This window comes from Rhinoraja longicauda, chromosome 37 (assembly GCF_053455715.1).
Source record: "Rhinoraja longicauda isolate Sanriku21f chromosome 37, sRhiLon1.1, whole genome shotgun sequence".
NCBI lineage: Eukaryota > Metazoa > Chordata > Chondrichthyes > Rajiformes > Arhynchobatidae > Rhinoraja > Rhinoraja longicauda.
The window spans coordinates 14,748,075-14,770,271 of record NC_135989.1 but is presented as its reverse complement, the minus strand read 5'-3'; the positions used below and the strand labels follow the sequence as shown (position 1 = coordinate 14,770,271).

At 47.2% G+C, this 22,197-nt stretch overlaps 1 protein-coding gene across 2 annotated transcripts in view; it reads right to left on the bottom strand.

Annotated features, from left to right (window-relative positions):
- The window catches only part of LOC144610708 (sphingosine 1-phosphate receptor 2-like), an 85,228-nt gene that overhangs the window by 49,404 nt on the left and 13,627 nt on the right, over nucleotides 1-22,197 (bottom strand). The window contains exon 2 of one of the 2 annotated variants that reach the window (XM_078429613.1): nucleotides 15,933-15,975. The exons of the other annotated variant lie outside the window; for it this stretch is intronic. The gene's annotated coding sequence lies outside the window, so the exon portion shown is untranslated. The remainder of the gene's footprint in view (nucleotides 1-15,932; nucleotides 15,976-22,197) is intronic. 2 annotated transcript variants of the gene reach the window in all.

The following is a 22,197-nucleotide window of genomic DNA, read 5'->3' as shown; positions in this document are numbered from 1 at the left end:
GATAGACACAAACTGCTGGAGTAACTCAGCGGGTCAGGCAGCGTCTCGAGAGAGAAAGAATGGGTGACATTTTGGGTTGGAACCTTTCTTCAGACTGAAAGTAGAGATGGGGTGGAAGAAATAAACTGGAGGCGAGGAAAGGCCAGAACAAATCAGGACCAGCAGTAGATGATCTCAGGAAGGGTGGAGCCCATAATGGTACATTGTTGGCTGGGGATAATGTGATAACAAGAGGGATACAAGGATGCGAACAGTGGAACTGGTAGGACGAGTAGGGTGGGAGAGGGGGGAGGGGAGCCAATGTGGGAATTACTTCAAATGAGAGAAATCAATGTTCATACCTGTCACACTTAACCCAATCTAATCTTCCTTTATTCTCCCCACATTCTTACCAATTCCCCCATGTACAGCTTTATAGGGAAAAAACTGCAGATGCGGGTTAAAATCGAAGGTAGACACAAAATGCTGGAGTAACTCAGCGGGTCAGACAGCTTTCCTGCTCTTTCCCCTCCCCCTTCCCAGTTCTCCCACTAGTCTTCCTGTCTCCGACTACATTCTATCTTTGTCCCGCCCCCTCCCCTGACATCAGTCTGAAGAAGGGTCTCGACCCGAAACGTCACCCATTCCTTCTCTCTGAGTTACTCAGCCTGAGTTACTCCAGCATTTTGTGTCTACATCTTTATAGGATTTTGGTTAAGCTGTGTTTGAGGTTTTCCCCCCAGTTTTTAAAGATACAGCATGGAAACAGGCCCTTTAATTCACCAAGTCCACACCGACCATCGATCACCCATCCACACTGGTTCTATGTCATCCCACTTTCCCACTCCCCACACACCAGGGGAAGTTTACAGAGGCCAACTAACCTACAAAGCCCTATGTAACAAAAATGAACTGCAGATGCTGGTTTATACCAAAGATAGACATAAAATGCTGTAGTCACTCAGCAGGTAAGGCAACATCTTTGGAGAAAAGGAAAAGGTGACATTTTGGGTCGGACTCTTCTTCAGACCCCTTCGTCATTACCTTTGAAGACTTGTCTGATATTTTACTCTTGCGTGGGTTTTGTGCGTGTCCGTGTGTCTTTGATATGAGCAAGAGGCACCGAGCTACTGCAGAAAGCTCACATGGTCACAGGGAGAAGGTGCACGCTCCACACAGACAGCATTAAGTCCAGGGTTGGACCCGGGTTGCCAGGGATGTCTGTGAGCTGTGCCTTTGTGCATGCCCCCTCAATCAATGACTCCCGCGCCCCCTGCATTGTCAGACTGCAACTCCCACCAGCAGCAAATTCCTTCAATTAAACACTGGGAACAACTAATTTGGCTGAATGAGATGATGCCAGCTCTTGAGTCTTGTTAGACCCCAAGATAAGTTGCTGGCCTTTTTATCAACTCCTACAGCAAAAACCAATGCAGCATGAACATCAATAAGCAGGGGCAGGACTGGACTGTAGGTCTCTCCAATCCGCTCCACCATTTAATAAGAACATGGCTGATCTGATCTTTGCCTATTCAGTCTGAAGAAGGGTCTCGACCCGAAACCTCACCCATTCCTTCTCTCCTGAGATGCTGCCTGACCTGCTGAGTTACTCCAGCATTTTGTGAATAAATACCTTCGATTTGTACCAGCATCTGCAGTTATTTTCTTACACTTTTCTTACATTTGCCTATTCACCACTTTGCTCTCTCCCCATATTCCTTCATTCCTTGTGCAGTTTATGCTGGTTTACACTGAAGGTATAGGTTCAAAGGTTCAAAATGCTGGAGTAACTCAGCGGGACAGGCAGCATCTGTGGATAGAAGGAATGGGTGACGTTTTGGGTCGAGACCCTTTCTTTGTGCTTCAAACATGTGTCAATCTTCATCTGTGATACATTGCTGGTTCTGTCAAATTTTGATGTGTCACAGTTCTCTGGGGCGGAGAATTTAAAAGTCACAGCTCTCCGAAAGTAGAAATTCTTCCCCTTTTTAAATCTCAAATGGGCAAACCCTTAATCTGAAACAATGTCCGCAGCTGTGGACAGCCCAGTCACGGGAAACCTCTTTGCTCCATCCACTTTCTCATTCCCACTCAGGATCTTTACTGCATCAATGAGAAGATCCCTTAAACCCTTGTGTTCCAGCCCAACCTTTCCCCAATGCCCACCTCACTATCTCAGGAAGCAACCCAGGGCATGTAGGAAGGAACTGCAGATGCTGGTTTACACCGAAGATAGACACAAAATGCTGGAGTAACTCATCGGGACAGGCAGCATCTCTGGGTGGAAGAAACCGGTGACGTTTTGGGTCTGAAGAAGGGTCTCGACCCGAAACTGGTCACCCATTCCTTCTTTCCAGAGATGCTGCCTGTCCCGCTGAGTTACTCCAGCATTTTGTGTCTGTCTTCGAAACAACCCAGTGCATGTTCTCTGCAATGCTTCCAGTGCAAGTATATCACTCCTACACTGCCATGAATGTGAGAATATCTTTCCATGCATCACGCCAACATTATCTAAGCCTAGCTGCTGCTACAACCCACAACCAAACCATAGTCACCCACAGACCCCCTCATCTTATAAACTTCATTCAAGACTCTCTGCCTGGGCCTTACTCACCCAGCACCCCGATCAATCCCTTTGATCGGAATATATTGGACTTTATCTTGCACCAAACGTTATTACCGTTACTCCCTTTATCATGCATCTGTACACTGTGGAAGGCTTGGTTGTAATCATGCATAGTCTTTAAGCTGACTGGTTAGCACGCAACCAAAGCTTTTCACTGTACCTCGGTACACGTGGCAATAAACTCAAATAGTAACGATAGTAGCCCGAGACCAATATCGCAGATCTAAACTGAGCCACATGCTACCTTTGATTTGACATGATGGTCCTCACCAGTATATGTCCTCACTGCCTCTAAGTGCAATCTTCTTCAGCCCTTCCCCCTACCCAGTCATTCCATTCCCCAGAGCCTGGCCTCATCTGGATTCCTCTGGCCCTTCATTCATCCTTAAATTCCACTTCCAGCCACCAATTTCCCCGCCTGCTTCAAAGCCATTTTGCCAACCCACCTCTGACCAAGCCTTTGGTTGCTGTTGCTCACAGCTCCTTCCTTGGCCCACAGTCCATCTTCTGAGTGTACTCTTCCGAACAATGCATCGGGCAGTGCACAAATCCACAGCCGGGTTGTTATCACTGAATTACTTCTTATGAAGATGGACGGGCTTGGTCTGCTCCTGGCCTCCCTCGTGGTCTCTCTCGCAGCGCTGGAGCAGAGTGAACAAACCGTTGACTTACACAATCTGACCTCACCACAACTTATCCTAACATCACTGCTGAAGCAATATCTAACGACCGCGTGACTGTAACGGGGACAGATTCCCAGGCAACCAGACTTCCTGTTTATTACTTATATCACAATTTTTTCTCCAATTTCACCCACCATTGTTTGTACCTGTGATCCATGCACGCCTCTCTTGTGCTGCCCAAGTGCTGGTCAAGGTGCAAATGTGTATAGTTTGTATGCAACCTGCCTTCCTAATTAAATGAAAAATGTGTGTGTATGTGTGTTTGTGTGTGCGTTTGTATATTTATCTGTGCGTGTGCACGTGTGCGTCTGTGTGTGTATGTGTTTGTGTGTGTGTGCGCCTGTGTGTGCAAGTGCGTCTGTGTGTGTGTGTGTGTGTGTGTGTGTGTGCGTGTGTGTGCGCGTGCGTGTGCGTGTGTGCAGGTGCATGCACACATGTATTGGAGTGCTCTTGTCTGTATAAGTGTGTGTGTGTGTGTACGTTAAGTGTGCGCCTCAGTCTGCCTTTCTGCACCTTTGTGTGATTCAATATCTCCTCTGGTGTATAAGATAATTTGAGATTCGGTTGCATAAAATTTGAGTATTTATATAAGTATTTGCATATCTCTTTCTATTTACATGAATTAGGGATATGAACAATAATGTCTCAGATCACAAGAATTATTTTAAACCGGTTGAAAATTGGGTGTTTGGTCTACATTATCCAGGCATTTAATACGCTACAAACGGATGTAACGAACAGAAAGACAAACTCCTTGGATAAGAGTACATATCCAATGCAACGTTGGCAACTTGTTCAGCAGCTCCTTTCTCCTAACTGTTTGACGATAATGCATGCTGCAAAGTAGATTAACAATCCGGTGAATAGTTCTCGTTTACAAATGGGTAATGCACAATTAAAGTCTGCTATCTGAATGAGATGGGCAACCACATTTGTTCAAATCATTCCAAACAAGACACCCATGTTAATGTCACTTTGCTTTGTCTCACTAACAGGAACTCTGGGCCAACATTTCACAATTAGGTGGATGTATCCAGCTCTGTCTGTGTGCGTTACAGGGACTGTGTGTGTGACAGGGACTGTGTGTGTGACGGGGACTGTGTGTGTGACGGGGACTGTGTGTGTGACGGGGACTGTGTGTGTGACGGGGACTGTGTGTGTGACGGGGACTGTGTGTGTGACGGGGACTGTGTGTGTGACGGGGACTGTGTGTGTGACGGGGACTGTGTGTGTGACAGGGACGGTGTGTGTGACAGGGACTGTGTCCTAGTACTGATTGCGTGTGTCCCACACTGTGTGTGTGACAGGGACGGTGTGTGTGACAGGGACTGTGTCCTAGTACTGATTGCGTGTGTCCCACACTGTGTGTGTAACACGAACAGTGTATTTAACAGACTAACTGTGTGCATAACAGACTGTTCAATACTGACTGTGTGTGTAACAGACTGTGTCCCACACTGACTGTGTGTGTGTGTGTGTGTGTGTGTGTGTGTGTGTGTGTGTGTGTGTGTGTAACAGGGACAGCGAGTTCCAGCACAGACTGATGTCTGGAAATTAGATTGCATCTGTCTGTGTTTCATGCTCAAACCCAATCTGATCGCTGACAAAACAATCAGAGCATTGGTCAAAATCCAGTTTGAAATGTTATCAGCATGGATTACATCCTAAAGCAGGGCCTGCTTGCTTCCCGATGAGACTTGCCTCTATTTAACACCTCGTTCAATATTTTGCCATGTATAAACCAGTGAAAGACCTCAGCCCTTAAAGGCACAGCTCCCACTGCACCAACTGTTACAGCTGTTATAGACAATAGACAATAGGTGCAGGAGGAGGCCATTCGGCCTTTCTAGCCAGTACCACCATTCAATGTAATCATGGCTGATCATTCTCAATCAGTACCCCGTTCCTGCCTTCTCCTCATACCCCCTGACTCTGCCATCCTTAAAAGCTCTATCTAGCTCTCTCTTGAATGCATTCAGAGACTTGGCCTCCACTGCCTTCTGAGGCAGAGAATTCCACAGATTTACAACTCTCTGACTGAAAAAGTTTTTCCTCATCTCCATTCTAAATGGCCTACCCTTTATTCTTAAATTGTGGCCCCTGGTTCTGGACTCCCCCAACATTGGGAACATGTTTCCTGCCTCCAACGTGTCCAACCCCTTAATAATCTTATATGTTTCAATAAGATCCCATCTCATCCTTCTAAATTCCAGTGTATACAAGCCTAGTCGCTCCAGTCTTTCAACATATGACAGTCCTGCCATTCCGGGAATTAACCTAGTAAACCTACGCTGCACGCCCTCAATAGCAAGAATATCCTTCCTCAAATTTGGAGACCAAAACTGCATACAGTAGTCCAGGTGCAGTCTCACTAGGGCCCTGTACAATTGCAGAAGGACCTCTTTGCTCCTATACTCAACTCTTCTTGTTATGGAGGCCAACATTCCATTGGCTTTCTTCACTGCCTGCTGTACCTGCATGCTTCCTTTCAGTGACTGATGCACTAGGACACCCAGATCTCGTTTCAGCGGTTACGGCAGTTACAGCGGTGCTGGCACTGCTGGGCAGAGGGAAGCGGACCACACCAGTCTAGAGGTGCCAACTATCTCACTCCCCAATACGGGACAAGGTGACGTCACCGCCCAGATTGGATCCAAACACAGAAAGCACCTGAAATTGACTAAAGACTGGAAAGCTTCAGTACTATGAAGAAGGGTTCAGACCCAAAACATCACCTATCCATTTCTCCAGAGATGCTGCCTGACCCGTTGAGTTACTCTGACACTTTGTGTGTAAACCATGACTCCATGACTCAATGACCAAGTGAAGGTGAAAACTGGGCGGCAGCTTTGCAGCGCAAGTAAACACATGTTTGAGCTCTGTGTGGGTGTAGGGTGTAGGTAGCAACACCACGATAGCTGTGGTAGTGTTGGAGGAAGAGGTGGCAAGGAGCATGAGCAGGAATGCTTGGCCAGGTGAAGGAGCGTGTGGGTGGAGGAAGACACAAAGTGCTGGAGTAACTCGGTGGGACGGGCAGCATGTTTGGAGAGATGGAATAGGTGACGTTTTGATGGGTTTTGATGACAATGCCTGGGATAGACCTTAATGAACACAGCATTTCAGAGGAGGGAAGTTAGACTGAGTGCCTGGAGCAAAAAAGTTGAGGCGCTCAACGTCAAGTTAGCAGTTAATGAAGAGCCGGTCTGGAATGTGTAAGAGGCCAGAATGAGGGGGCCAGAGGTAGGGTTGCCAACTGTCCCGTATTAGCCGGGACATCCCGTATATTTGGGCTAAATTGGTTTGTTCCGTACGGGACTGCCCTTGTCCCATATTAGGCCGGCGGACCGCTGTAATCCCGGACAGTGTAGGCTAACGGAGTGCGTTCGGGGGGCGGGGCCGAGTGTGTTCGCCTAACGGAGGTTGCATAACAACCCGCCTCCCGGCCCGGGCGGCCGCCATTGGTGGAGCGGGAGCACGTGGCCGCTGGCTGGATGAGGTCACATGGGGCGCGGGGCAGTGACATCACCTTGTCCCTTATTTGGGTCTGAGATAGTTGGCACCGCTATCCAGAGGAGAGAGTTCTGTTGAAAACTTTCTCAGTGTTATGGAAATACCAAGAAGTCCAAGGTATTGGAAAAGATTCCAGGTGCCCTGCACCACTCCCATCTTCGACACGCGAGATGCCAGGACAATAAGCTGCTCCAGCCACACTCAGTGAGGTACCGGGTAAGCACAGCTCCCGTGTGGTAGCTAGCAATCTATTAGCTTTGGCCAGGTTCTGCTTTGAGTCATCCATGAGGGACTGATTGAAGAGGCTGGAATGTTTCAAACACACACCACATCTTCCAGCCGGACAACCACCAGGGAGAGGAAAAATCCAGGAGTGGGTAGCGGCGATATGGGGAACGTGCCATTGCAGCGATGATGACGATTTTAATCCCCGTTTGTGTTAACATAAGGACACCAAGTGCTGGAGCAACTCAGCGGGTCAGGCAGCATCTCTGGAGAACGTGTATAGGTGACATTTTGGGTCGAAACCCTTGTTCCCTTTTGTATATAATTCCTTTCAAAATGTACTCATTTGATCAGTTGCAAGACTGAAGAAGGGTCTTGACCCGAAACGTCACCCATTCCTTCTCTCCAGAGATGCAGCCTGACCCGCTGAGTTACTCCAGCATTTTGTGATACCTTTGATCAGTTGCGAGTGGTCTATTTAAAGAGAGAATGTGAATTTGGCAAGGAGCTTAAATTTACGGGCAGAGTCTCAGTGGAGTTTAGAGACACAGCGAGGAAACAGGCCCTTTGGCCCACCGAAACCAGCGATCCTCGCACACCTCGCACACCTACATTATCCTGCACACACTAGTGACAATTCATAATTATATCAAGCCAATTAACCTACAAATCTGTACGTCTTTGGAATCTTTGACAAGGCTGAATGTTTATGGGACGGAGAAGGAATTTGCCTGAGAGGCTGAGTATTTTTTTCTCATTCTAAATGGTGCAAATGCAATTGCAGCCTTTAACTGAACCCTGGCCTTTGCCCCGGTCTGGTTTGGTTTAAGAAGTCAAACCGTTCTCTTTGCTGCTCTGATTGTCATTTAAGTTGAGGCTGTGAACCGTGTCCAGGGTAGAACACACTGACGGCCTTTGTCACAACATGTTCAACGTTGGCAGAGCAGAGCAAAGCCTCCTGTACTCTCTTGTCCCACCCCAAATGTGCTTGCTATTACCGAACCCGAACTCTGAAGCTGAGAGTAGACAGTGTGGGACGTGCTCTATTCGTCACTCATAACGACAGTCTGGTGTGTGATCAGTTGGGACGGGGAGTTTTATTCAGCAAAACCCACATTTCCTGAAAGACTATACATCTATAAGGTTAGAGTATTCTGGAAGGGCCATTAAGAATACACCTGCCAATTTGATGCACCCACTGTTTCCGAAGTGCAGTGAGCTCATGACTCGAGGCTGAGTCTGTGAAAGGTCTTTCGCTGCCACATCAAGGCTCAATTCCCGCTCACAGCTGACAGTGTCTGCAAGCTCACAATATACACCAGTTTCACATCAGCACCTGGTGGTGTCTGAAAACCAACGAAACGCAGAGTTCTGGTAATGGGTAAGTGATGTGAAACCTTGCCTCTCGTTCTCCCTGGAAGATTGACACAAAATGCTGGAGTAACTCAGCGGGGCAGGCAGCATCTGTGGAGAGAAGGAACGGGTGACGTTTCGGGTCGAGACCCTTCTTCTGTCTGAAGGAAGGCTAGGCAGAGGGAAAGGCAAGGAACCAAGAGACCTGAGGGCAGTGGAGAAAATATTCCTGAGGTTGATCAGCCGTGAGGTGCAGACTTGAATTTAAATTTATTCCAAGCCAATTAACCTACAAAGCTGTACGTCTTTGGAGTGTGGGAGGAAACCGGAGCACCCGGGGAAAACCCACGCGGGTCATGGGGAGAACGTACAAACTCCGTACAGACAGGACCAGTAGTCAGGATTGAACCCGGGTCTCTGGTGCTGTAAGGCCGTAACTCTACCGCTGCGCCACCGTGCCGCCCTGATGTCTCCTCTCATTAATGAAAATTGTAACAGGGGGCTGTTTACCCGCTGTGCAAACCTCCCCCCATAACGAGGGGTTGCTTGTATCTATTTACTGTACATAGCAACTGCAGAGTTGGCGACAACTGATGTAATCTTCTCTCTCTGCTATCGCTTTCTGTTCCTCCCTGCTGTAAACTGAGCAATAAATATCAAACGTGTAGGAAGGAACTACAGAATCCGGTTTAAACAAAAGATGGACACAAAAAGCTGGAGCAACTCAGCGGGTCAGACAGCATCTCTGGAGAGAAGGGATGGGTGACATTTCGGGTCGAGACCCTTCTTCAGTCCTTCAGAGTTCGGGCTTCAGACCTAATCCTTCTGTCCAGAGATGCTGCCTGTCCCGCCGAGTTAGTTCAGTTTAGTTTATTGCCACGTGTACCGAGGTACAGTGAAAAGTTTTTGTTGCGTGCTAACCGGTCAGCAGACAGACAACACATGATTCCAGTCAATCCATTTACAGTGCATAGATACATGATATGGGAATAATGAGTTTCTCCAGCATTTTGTGTCTATCTTAAGTGCCTATCCTGGAAATGTGATTAAACCATGTGCAGATAATGAATCACGTAAATAGACAGTGCACCATTTCAGGCAGGTTTACTGATGATTGAGCATCTGTGGCATTAATAACCGTGAGCAGAGCAGCTACCCTGACAGCTCTGGGAGTTCACAAGCACTCCTGGGGCCGTGTAAACACAGGGGCTCCTTCCAAATCTGCTCGACTTGCTCTCGCTGAGCTCAGTCAAGGCGCCAGCATTAATCCCTTAATAGCTTTAGCAGAATGTCAATAAAACTCAAACAAGCTGGAAAGGCTCAACAGGTCAGGCAGCATCCATGGAAAAACAGTGTCAGCAATCCCGCCTCCCCTTCCCTTGCTCAGCCCCAGGCTTGTATACACTGGAATTTAGAAGGATGAGGGGGGATCTTATTGAAACATATAAGATAATTAGGGGATTGGACACATTAGAGGCAGGAAACATGTTCCCAATGTTGGGGGAGTCCAGAACAAGGGGCCACAGTTTAAGAATAAGGGGTAGGCCATTTAGAACGGAGATGAGGAAGAACCTTTTCAGTCAGAGAGTGGTGAAGGTGTGGAATTCTCTGCCTCAGAAGGCAGGGGAGGCCAGTTCGTTGGATGCTTTCAAGAGAGAGCTGGATAGAGCTCTTAAGGATAGCGGAGTGAGGGGGTATGGGGAGAAGGCAGGAACGGGGTACTGATTGAGAGTGATCAGCCATGATCGCATTGAATGGCGGTGCTGGCTCGAAGGGCTGAATGGCCTACTCCTGCACCTATTGTCTATTGTCTATTGTCTATTGTAACAGATGAGAAATCGGAGGAACAGCACCTCATATTTCGCAAGGGCCAGCTTACACCCCAGCGGTATGAACATTGACTTCTCTAACTTTAGATAGCTCCTCTGTCCCTCCCTTCCCCTCCCCCTTCCCAGTTCTCCCACTGTCTTCCTGTCTCCACCTATATCCTTTCTTTGTCCCCCCCCGACATCGGTCTGAAGAAGGGTCTCGACCCGAAACGTCACCCATTCCTTCTCTCCAGAGATGCTGCCTGACCCGCTGAGTTACTCCAGCATTTTGTGATACCGTACCAGATGAGAGGTATTTGATAAGATTCCACAATCCAGTGGTCTCCAGTGCCACAGAAGGCAGTGGAGGCCAATTCACTGGATGTTTTCAAGAGAGAGTTAGATATAGCTCTTAGGGCTAACGTACTCAAGGGATATGGGGAGAAAGCAGGAACGGGGTATTGATTTTAGATGTTCAGCCATGATCATATTATCATATCATATCATATATGTACAGCCGGAAACAGGCCTTTTCGGCCCTCCAAGTCCGTGCCGCCCAGTGATCCCCGTACATTAACACTATCCTACACCCACTAGGGACATTTTTTACATTTACCCAGCCAATTAACCTACATACCTGTACGTCTTTGGACGTACATATTGAATGGCGGTGCTGAATGGCCTGCTCTTGCACCTAGTTTCTATGACTCCAGGTTGGGAGTGTTCAGTGCAGTGCTTGTGTCCTGGGTGCAAGACTGTATCATACAGAGTGGAAGGCAGCCAAGGATAGTTGGATGCTCCTCAAACTGCGGAGCATCCTGGACAATACAGCTCACCCCCTCCATGACACACTGGTCAACCTGAGGAGCACCTTCAGCCACAGACTGGTCCCACCAAGATGCAGCACAGAACGCCACAGGAGATCCTTCTTCCCTGTGGCTCCCAAACCGTACAACTCCACCCCCTTCTGCCGTGGGTAGACTGACTCTCCTCCCTCCCCCCCCCCCCCCTCCCTCCAAATCTTTGCACATCCCCAATCCTGGACTTTCCACTCGTCACTTTAATTTCATGTTTCACTTATCTTGTTGTGTTTTTATGACTGTTGGCAGAACAATTTCCCTCCTGGGATAAATAAAGTTCTAGCGTATCATATTGAAGCAAATGCTGCTGTGTTCAATGTGGTCACAGTTTCAATATGACTTTGATCCTTGTATAAAGGTAAACTCATATGTTTATTCCCTCAGCAGCATACTACCCTACGTCCAACTGCCCCCAATCCCCCTCACTCCACCAATACTCTCCACTTCTCTTCTCTTCTCTCTGGTTTGTACTGGACACATCCCCACGCTGCCATTCACGCACATGTTTTGTGCTTACACACACTGTATACATTTCTCACACTCCATTTGTTCCCTTCTACCTAAGTATTCCGATTTTTCATTGCGAAGTAGAGTCTTACAACTGAACCCTACATTGCTGCTCTCTGATAAATGGGTTTTTTCAGCGGTGGCGCAGCGGTAGAGTTGCTGCCTCACAGCGCCGGAGACCCGGGTTCCATCCCGACTACGGGTGCTGTCTGTACGGAGTTTGTACGTTCCCGGGACTAGCGTGGGTTTTCTCCGAGATCTTCAGTTTCCTCCCACACTCCAAATACGTACAGGTTTGTAGGTTAATTGGCTTGGTGTAAGTGTAAATTGTCCCTAGTGTGTGTCGGATAGTGTTAATGTGCGAGGATCGCTGGGCAGTACGGACTTGGTGGGCCGATCTAGATCTGTACTATCTAGACACAGATAGGATCTATCCTATCTGTAGAGATACAGATACGCTGTATCTCTAAACTAAACTAAACTAAACTCTGGGAACTAAGATCCCTTCATGGTGAAGAAAGGTCCACACACAGTACTCTACAAAGTTGCTCCACGCAAATCAATCCGATTGTACTCATGTGTAGGAAAATAACTGCAGATGCTGGTTCAAATCAAAGGTAGACACAAAATGCTGGAGTAACTCAGGGGGTCAGGCAGCATCTCAGGAGAGAAGGAATGGGTGACGTTTCGGGTCGAGACCCTTCTTCAGACTGATGATTGTACTCATGGTTGTCACAAGCTAGTCGACACCCAAAGGTCATCTCTTCTTTCACCCATCTGTGGCTGATTACTGCTCCCAGGTCAATCCGAACAAGTTGGCTTCAAATTAAATCCACTCGGTTCAGTCACAATAATTAATAGCAGGGTATGTGCAGGAAGGGGGCTGGAAGGGAAAGCAGGAGGTCGACTATGAGGTCGACACAGAGAACAATGCCTCTCGAGAGTTGGTTCTGGGTTTTTAAATATTTCAAAGGCAAGCAGAATTTGAAATATTCAGGAGGTGAGAAAAGATAATGGTTGGAATGGAGATCACCATTTTGTCAGAGGTAAGGACAGAGTAAAGGTGACGTGGCTCGAAGATTTCTTCTCTCCAGCTGCTGTCCAACCACTTGCACCTTGTCATAGTCAGACAGCATGGAAACAGGCCCTTCGGCCCATCTTGCCCTTGCCGGCCAAGATGCCCCATCTACACCAGTCCCACCAGCTGGGATATGTTTGCCCCATATCCCTCTAAACCTTTCTTATATCGAGACATAGAAAATAGGTGCAGGAGTAGGCCATTTGGCCCTACAGGCCAGCACTGCCATTCAATACGATCATGGCTGATCATCCAAAATCACTATCCTGTTCCAGCTTTCTCCCCATATCCCTTGATTCCATTAGCCCTAAGAGCTATATCTGACTCTCTCCTGAATATTTCCATGACTTGGCCTCCACTGCCTTCTGTGGCAGAGAATTCCACAGATTCACAACTCTCTGTGGTGAAAATGTTTTTTCTCGTCTCGGTCCTAAATGGCCCACTTCTTATTCTTAAAGTGTGAACCCTGGTTCTGGACTCCCCCAACATCGGGAACATTTTTCTTGCATCTAGCCTGTCCAATCCCTTCAGAATTTTATATGTTATCCATGTATCTGTCCAAATATATTTTAAATATTGTTATAGTACCTGCTTCAACTACCTCCTCAGGCAGCTCATTCCATACATTCACAATCCTCTGTGTGAAAAAGCTGCCCTTCAGGTTCTTCCCCTCCCACAATAAACCTATTCCTCTGGTCCTTGATTCCCTTAACCTGTGCAAAAGATCTATGTTCGATACAGCAAACAATAACAATCCCTCGTTCCCATTGCTTTGCAAAGCTGCTGATGACTGTGTTATACGAATGTCTGTCCAACACCAATCTGAATTGTCCCCCTCCACTACCTGTTGGTTGCTGCAGTTTACAATCAGTAAACTTATTACAGAGAGGCAGGGCCCAAAAGGAATATGGCTTGCTTGTCTGTGCGTGTGTGAACAGAGTGAGTCTTTGCCTTTGAAAGACTCCACCTTTCAGATGCAGAACTGAGCATGATGTTATATCAAACTCCGCAAGGCACAGGCAGTTCTGGAGCTCGTGAACATGGAGAAGAGGACTCGGTAACCGTAGAAACGCTGGAAAATATCTTCCCCCTCTCTCTTTGCTGTTCTAGTTTTTACACTGACTCTTCTATATGAAATAAGACCCGGTCCCACGCAAAAGGGCTTTTGTTTTTCACTCAGGAAGATGAAATGTTGAACAGGAGATCTGGTGTGGGAAGGAACATCAAGTGGGAAAAGCCTGCAGCAAGAAGAATTTACATCTGGCATGCTGACGTTGACCTCTGATCGCCATGTGGGAGGAGGAGGGGTAACTTTATTCACAGACGTAAGAAACCATTTTCTGTTAGCGAAACAGCTCGAGGCACCATTTGTGAGGTAGAGTGTTCTACCCACAAGGTCTCTGCTGGTTTACTGATCAGTGTCAGAGGTGTTACAGTTGTTCACATTGTCTTCTGGTTATCAAAGGCTGGCTGTTGTTATTCCTGAAGGGCTGGTGCTGTGAGTGGCGTTGTGTTGGAATCAGACACCTAGCATAGGGCAGCTCACTGGCACAGCTGGTAGAACTGCTGCCTCACAGCGCCAGAGACCTGGGTTCCATTCTGACCTAAGGTCTTGTTTGTGTGTTCTCCTATTTCTCTAGGTGCTCCCACATCAAAAACAAATGCAGGTTTTTAGGTTCATTGGCCTCTGTAAATTGCCCCTGGTGTGTTGGGAGTGGATGTGACAAAGGAATAACATAGCACTAGTGTGAAGGGGTGTGTTTAGGAAGGAACTGCAGATGCTGGTTTAAACCGAAGATGCTGGAGTAACTCAGCAGGACAGGCAGCATCTCTGGAGAGAAGGAATGGGTGACGTAAGAAAGGCCTCAACCCGAAACGTCACCATATTGTGAGATGCTGCCTGTCCCACTAAGTTACTCCAGCATTTTGTGCCTTTCTTTAGGGCGATCGATGGTAAGCCTGGACTCGGTGGGCCGAAGGACCAGATTCCAAGGTGTGTCTTTCAATCAATCGACATAATCAATAGCCTCTACATGATACATCTGTCCACAAATTGTAACTCCACGAAGGTCCCCCAGTAAGGAACAAAGAAAGGACAATAGACAATAGACAATAGACAATAGGTGCAGGAGTAGGCCATTCAGCCCTTCGAGCCAGCACCGCCATTCAATGCGATCATGGCTGATCACTCTCAATCAGTACCCCGTTCCTGCCTTCTCCCCATACCCCCTCACTCCGCTATCCTTAAGAGCTCTATCCAGCTCTCTCTTGAAAGCATCCAACGAACTGGCCTCCACTGCCTTCTGAGGCAGAGAATTCCACACCTTCACCACTCTCTGACTGAAAAAGTTCTTCCTCATCTCCAGGATCCACGATGCAGTGTTTTGAACAGAGGCCTGACCCATGTTGTGAGCTGTCAGGCATTTTCCACATTCCACAAGGCACTGAGTTGTCTCTCATCTGTAGATCCCGTACCTTTGTAGTTCATTGTCATTTTTATTCTATCTTATCATGGGACATCGGCGTCTAAGATTTCATTGCAGGGATAGTTCTGTCAAGATACAATCCTGGCACAGTGGCGCAGCGGTAGAATTGCTGCCTTACGGCATCAGGGACCCGGGTTCCATCCTGACTACGGGCGCTGTCTGTGCAGAGTTTGTACGTTCTTCCCGTGACCTGCGTGGGTTTTCTCCGAGATCTTTGGTTTCCTCCCACACTCCAAAGACGTACAGGTTTGCAAGTTATTTGACTTGGTATAAAATGTAAAATTGTCCCTAGTGTGTGTAGGACAGTGTTAATGTACGGGGATGGCTGGTCGGCGCGGACTCGGTGGGTCGAAGGGCCTGTTTCTGCGCTGTATCTCTAAACTAAACTAAACATTCTCAATCAGTTACTACTTCACATCGTGGTTTCCTCACTATGTCCGCTGTCCATAGCACAGCCCATGGTAGAGCTGGTAAACCTCACAGCGCCAGACACCCGGATTCGATCCTGACCGTGGGTGGTATCTGTGTGGTGTTTGCACGTTCTCCCTATGACCACGTGGGTTTCCTCTGGGTGCTCCGGTTTCCTCCCACATCCCAAAGACGTGCGGGTTTGTAGGTCAGTTGGCCTTCTCTAAACTACCCCTAGTGCGCAGGGAGTGGATATAAGAAAGTAGGATAACATATGAACTCGTGTGATGGTTGGCATAGACTTGGTGGGCCAAAGGACCTGTTTCCATGTTGCATCTGTTGTATCTGTGCAACTACATGGATTCCCACACCAATTGAAACAGCCGACATCATGTTGCCTTGAACTTACCTCAACTGGTCAGTGATCTTGGTGAGTCAGCAATCCCTTGGATCTGTGCGCAAATATACAATAGAAAGAAGTGACTGTGATGGAACAAATTCAGAGTGAACCCGACTTAATGGCTGCAGTATTTTACACAGAGGGTTGTAAGTGCCAGGAGCTTGCTGCCGGGGGGGGGGGTTTGTTGAACCAGATACGTTTGTGGCATTTAAAAGACTTTTGGATTTTGCATCATGTTTGGCACAGAAAGGCCTGTGCATTGTGGATAGGTTGTTTTATTGATGTAAGAACGGACAAGCCAGGCTTGTATCCACCGTCTTTTAGAAAAGTGAGAGGATATTTGCTTGAAAAATAAAATCCTGAGGAAATGGAGAGAATCGAGAACCAGCATCACTGTTTTAAGATGAAAAGTTGCCATTTTAAAATGATTTTTTAACAAAACAGGGATGAATCAGAAATGGTTATTTTCCCAGCGGTTTGTGTTTAGAACTCTCTTTCTCAGGGGACAGAGGGTGCAGGGTTTGTTTGGATATGTTTATGGCAGAGGTAAATAGACGTTTTATGAGCAAGTTGGTGAGAGGTGACTGCAGGCTGACTGGAATGCAGAGTTGAGGTTACAATCAGATCAACCATACTCTTATAAAAGGCACAGTGGAGTCCAGGCATCGAGTCCTCGTTTGTCTGTTTGCAATTACTGCAAATGGTGAAGAGAATATCAACAGACGTCACATGGGAAAACTGTTTCTTCATCCCTTTCATTATGAAGGTCCATGACATACAAGTGGTTGTCATGAACTTATTATTTTATACCGAAGATAGACACACAATGCTGGAGTAACTCAGCGGGACAGGTGGCCTCTCTGGATGAGACCGAAGAAGGGTCTCGATCCAAAATGTCACCCATTCCCTCTCTCCAGAGATGCTGCCTGTCCCGCTGAGTTACTCCAGCATTTTGTGTCTAACTTCGGTTCAAACCAGCATCTGCATTTCCTTCCTACACATTGTTATTGTGTACTATGGGTAGAAAATAATCCATACCTTTATGCATCTTGAACTGCTGGTTAAATAAGAAGACACAAACTGCAGGTGGTGTGTCTGACCACATGCTGTATAAAAGACTTTTTTCCTCATGTCACTCTTAATTATCTTCCCCTTAATTTAGTTCGTCTCCCATTATCGAGATCTCTCAACATTTCACGTAGTTCCACCAAATCTCCACTCCGCCCTTTCTTCTCTGAAGAAACGAGTCCTGCCGTTACACTGGAATTTAGAAGGATGAGGGGGGATCTTATTGAAACATATAAGATAATTAGGGGATTGGACACATTAGAGGCAGGAAACATGTTCCCAATGTTGGGGGAGTCCAGAACAAGGGGCCACAGTTTAAGAATAAGGGGTAGGCCATTTAGAACGGAGATGAGGAAGAACTTTTTCAGTCAGAGAGTGGTGAAGGTGTGGAATTCTCTGCCTCAGAAGGCAGTGGAGGCCAGTTTGTTGGATGCTTTCAAGAGAGAGCTGGATAGAGCTCTTAAGGATAGCGGAGTGAGGGGGTATGGGGAGAAGGCAGGAACGGGGTACTGATTGAGAGTGATCAGCCATGATCGCATTGAATGGCGGTGCTGGCTCGAAGGGCTGAATGGCCTACTCCTGCACCTATTGTCTATTGTCTATTGTCTATTGTCTGCCTCTCCAATCTGTCAATGTTACTTGCAGTTCACTCAGCCAGAAACCGTCCTCATGAATCTTTTCTGGGGCCCTGTACTGCCTTCACTTTGCAATTTTGCAATGTCTGAGGACAGGTCCCAACCTGAAACATCACCTATCCATGTTCTGCAGGGATGCTGCCTGACCTGCTGAGTTACTCCAGCACATTGTAAACCGGCATCTGCAGTTCCTTATTTCAACATTTGAACTGCTAGCTGTCTGTTTTCCAACATGTGATGTTGTCACGTCGATCCATAATTTAGCAGGGTGTACAACACATGGGCGGCACAGTGGCACATAGATAGACCTGCTGCATCACAGCGCCAGAGACCCAAGTTTGATCCTTATAACGGATGCTGTCTGTACGGAGTTTGTACGTTCTTCTTGTGACCGTGTAGGTTTTCTCTGGGTGCTCCGGTTTCCTCCCACATTCCAAAGACATGCAGATTCATAGCTTCTGGAAATTGCCCTCTAATGTGTAGGATGCAGAATTGGAATTACATGGAACTAGTACGCAAGTGAGCAATGGTCAGCGTGGACTCAGTGGGCCGAAAGGCATGTTTGAAGGTTATATCTTGAAACAAAATATCAGTTATATACTGCCTTCTATCTGGCATTGTAAAAAGCATGTCATTTTTCTGGATTGCATTTGGATCCGAGTTAGAGTCAGAAATCCACATAATGCTTTTAAAAGGCTAAAACTGAGCTTTTACTGCTTGCATTTTATAATATAAAATCCTACAGGATTCTCCAAGTCAGCCAAAGTATTTACAAATTCAACCAAGCATGACTATATTTGGGTAAGGCATTAGTGGTTTTAGAATCATGATATGGTTATGGCACAGAAGGAGGTCATTTGGCCCATCGACTCTGTGGTAGCCCTCTACATTACACCCACTATATTTATCCCGTTCCTCTTGAAGGCCACATTCTCCACCACATCTCCAGGTGGCGTGTGTTCCAGATTCCGACCACATGCTGTATAAAATACTTTTTCCCTCGTGTCACTCTGAATTCTCTTCCCCTTTTTATTTGACCAGCCTCCCATTCTCCCACCATCCACTCTCTCCAGACCTCTCAATATTTTACATACTTCTACCAAATCTCCACTCCCCTTCTTCCTCTCCAAAGAAACTAGTCCCAGCCTCCTCAAATGTGTAGGAAAGAACTGCAGATGCTGGTTTCAATGCTGTCCCATTGAGTTACTCCAGCATCTTGTGTCTACCAAAGATACTAGAGGAGCAAGATAGACCACTCGACCCTAAAAACCGTAGTACGTCACGGCGCCATTTTAGTCGGCAGAAACTTGCAGAAACATTTAAAAAGAAAAATAACAAAAATCTGTGAATTAATAGATGAGATATATTCTGCATTTTAATGGTATCATCACACATACTGTTTGCCCAGAACACTGATTACACGACGAGGGACATAGCAAACGGCGGGTTTTGCCTACAAAAATGGCTCCTTTGCGTACTACACTTCAGTATACGCGATTTCAACGGAGTGGTCCATCTTGTTCCTCTAGTATCGTTGGTGTCTACCCCAGCCTCCTCAAACTGCCAGTACATGCAGTTCCCTCAGCCAGGAATCATTATCATGAATCTTTCCATGGCCCCTCTACCCCTTTCACATCCATAACACTAAAACTCTTGTTTGTTTGTTTGTTTGTTCCTGAACTACAGCCAACACGGTACACGATAGCACGACAATTTTAGGCCCACCTTACTCACCGTCGTCCCTTTTGGTGCTAATGGAAGAAGTTTCATTGAAATCGGTGTTATATTTTTTAAGTTATTCACATTTTAAAGTTTAAATCTATCTCCTAGGGAGGGAGGAGGGAGGGAGGAGGTGGGGGAGGGAGGGAGGGGGAGGAGGGAGGATAAGGGGGGTTGAGGGGGATGGAGTTGGGGGAGGGGAAGGGGGTAGGGGAAGGTGGAGGGGGGAGGGGGAGAGGGGAGTGTGGGGGGAGAGGGGAGAGGGGAGGGGGGAGAGGGGAGGGGGAGTGGGGGGGAGAGGGGAAGGGGAGAAGGGGAGAGGGGAGGGGGGAGTGGGGGGGGAGAAGGGAGGGGGAGTGGGGGAAGAGAGGGTGCTAAACCAATGCAGGAGAGGTTTGGGCCCAACAGGTCCACTTGGTCTAGTTCATTCTATATATATATATGTGTGGGACCAGAATTGGACATAACACTTCACTTGAATCATTGATTAACTTTCAATACTTCTTACTTAGCCTTACACAATGACAGGCTGTCTTGGCTCTCCTGTGCTCACAAGAGACAATCAATCATTGGAAACAGTGAATAGATCCAAAATGCTGGAATAACTCAGTGGGAGAGGCAGCATCTCTGGAGAGAGGGAGTGGGTGGTGTTCCAGGTCGAGACCCTTCCTCAGACTGATGTCAGGGGAGTGGGCGGTACAGAGATAAAATGTAGTCGGAGACAGTAAAACTGGTCGGAGAACTGTGAAGGGGGAGGGGATGGAGAGAGAGGGAAAGTAAGGGCTACCTGGAGTTAGAGAAGTCAATGTTCATGACAGTCTTTTCAGGTGAGGCAGAGGTTCACTTGCACCTCCTCCAACCTCATCTTCTGCATCCGCTCTTCCAGGTGTGGACTCCTGTATATCGGCGAGACCAAGCACAGGCTCGGTGATCGTTTCGCTGAACACCTCCGCTCAGTCGGCCTAAACCTACCTGACCTGCCGGTTGCTAAACACTTTAACTCCCCCTCCCACTCCCACACTGACCTTTCTGTCCTGGGCCTCCTCCATTGTCAGAGTGAGGCCCAACGCAAATTGGAGGAACAGCACCTCATATTTCGCTTGGGCAGCTTACACCCCTGCAGTATGAACATTGACTTCTCTGACAACAGTCTGAAGAAGGGTCTCGACCCGAAACATCACCCATTCCTTCTCTCCAGAGATGCTGTCTGTCCCGCTGAGTTACTCCACCATTTTGTGTCTATTTTCGATTTAAACCAGCATCTGCAGTTCTTTCCTACACATTGGAAACAGTGACGTGGTAGTGATGTTACTAGACTGGTAAACAAGTGGGATCCATGAAAGATCAACGATCTGCCAACTTGCCTCTAATCCTCTCTTCACGGATGCTAAGTTGACCTACTGAGGAATGTATCTCCAGTCCTGTTTTTTTGTGGTAACAAGAGGCCTGACCCAAAGAAATGCAGACCCTGTGGCAACAACAAATGAATTTAAATTCAAGACATGACATAAATCAGAACATAGAAAATTAGAGCACAAGAACAGGATCTTCGGCCCACAATGTCTGTGCTGAACATGATGTCAAGACATTTATTCACAGAATGCTGGAGTAACCCAGCAGGTCAGGCAGCATCTCAGGAGAGAAGGAATGGGTGACGTTTCGGGTCGAGTTATTTTCTTACACTACGTGATGTCAAGGCCATCACTTATCTACCTGCATATAACCCATATCCCTCATTCCCTAAATATACATACTGTGTGCCTATCTAAAAGTCTTTTAAATGTCACTAATGTATCTGCTTCAACCACTACCCCTGGCAGCGAGTTCCAGGTAATCACCACCCTCTGTGTAAAGAACTTGCCCCCCACATCTCCTTTATACTTTCCCCCTCTGTTTAAAGCATCTCTGGAGAGAAGGTATTTATTTCACAAAATGTTGGAGTAACTCAGCAGGACAGGCAGCATCTCTGGAGAGAAGGAATGGGTGACATTTTGGGTCGAGACCCTTCTTCAGTCTGAACCATCTTCTGACAACCACCATTCAGTCTGAAGAAGGGTCTTGACCCGAAACGTCACCCATTCCTTCTCTCCAGAGATGCTGCCTGTCCCGCTGAGTTACCCCAGCATTTTGTGTCTGTCTTCGACTTTACTAACAATATAATTCCATTGCATCCTGCCAACAAAAGGCACAGACAATTAAATTGACAAATTACTGCCCCATCAATCTTCTCCCTCAAACTTAATGAAGTGATAGAAGCTGTCATCAACAGCGCTATCAAGCAACATTTATTCACCTTCCTGTTACCAGTGTTCAGTGTGAGACTCACCAGATCTCAATGCACTCTTGGTCCTAATATGTTTAAAAGATCTGAAGTGAGAAGGGCAGCACAATGGAGGAGCGGGTAGAAATGCTGCCTCACGGTGCCAGATACTCGGGTTCCATCCGGACCATGGGTGCTGACTGTGTGGAGTCTGCTTGTTCTCCCTGTCACCGCATGGGTTTCCTCCGGGTGCTCCGGTTTCCTCCCACATCCCAAAGACATACGGGTTGGTAGTTCAATTGACCTCAGTAAATTGTCCCTGGTGTGTGGGGAGTGGATGAGAAAGTGGGAAAACGCACAGATAGCGTGAACGGGTGATCAATAGTCGAGGTGGACTCAGTGGGTTGAAGGGCCTGTTTCCATGCTGTACCTCTGCACTAAACTAAATCTGACAAGCTACTGCCCCATCATTTTACTCTCGAACATTAACAAGTAATAGATCCTGTCATCAACAGCACTATCAAGCTTCATAGAAACATAGAAACATAGAAAATAGGTGCAGGAGTAGGCCATTCAGCCCTTCAGCCCTTCG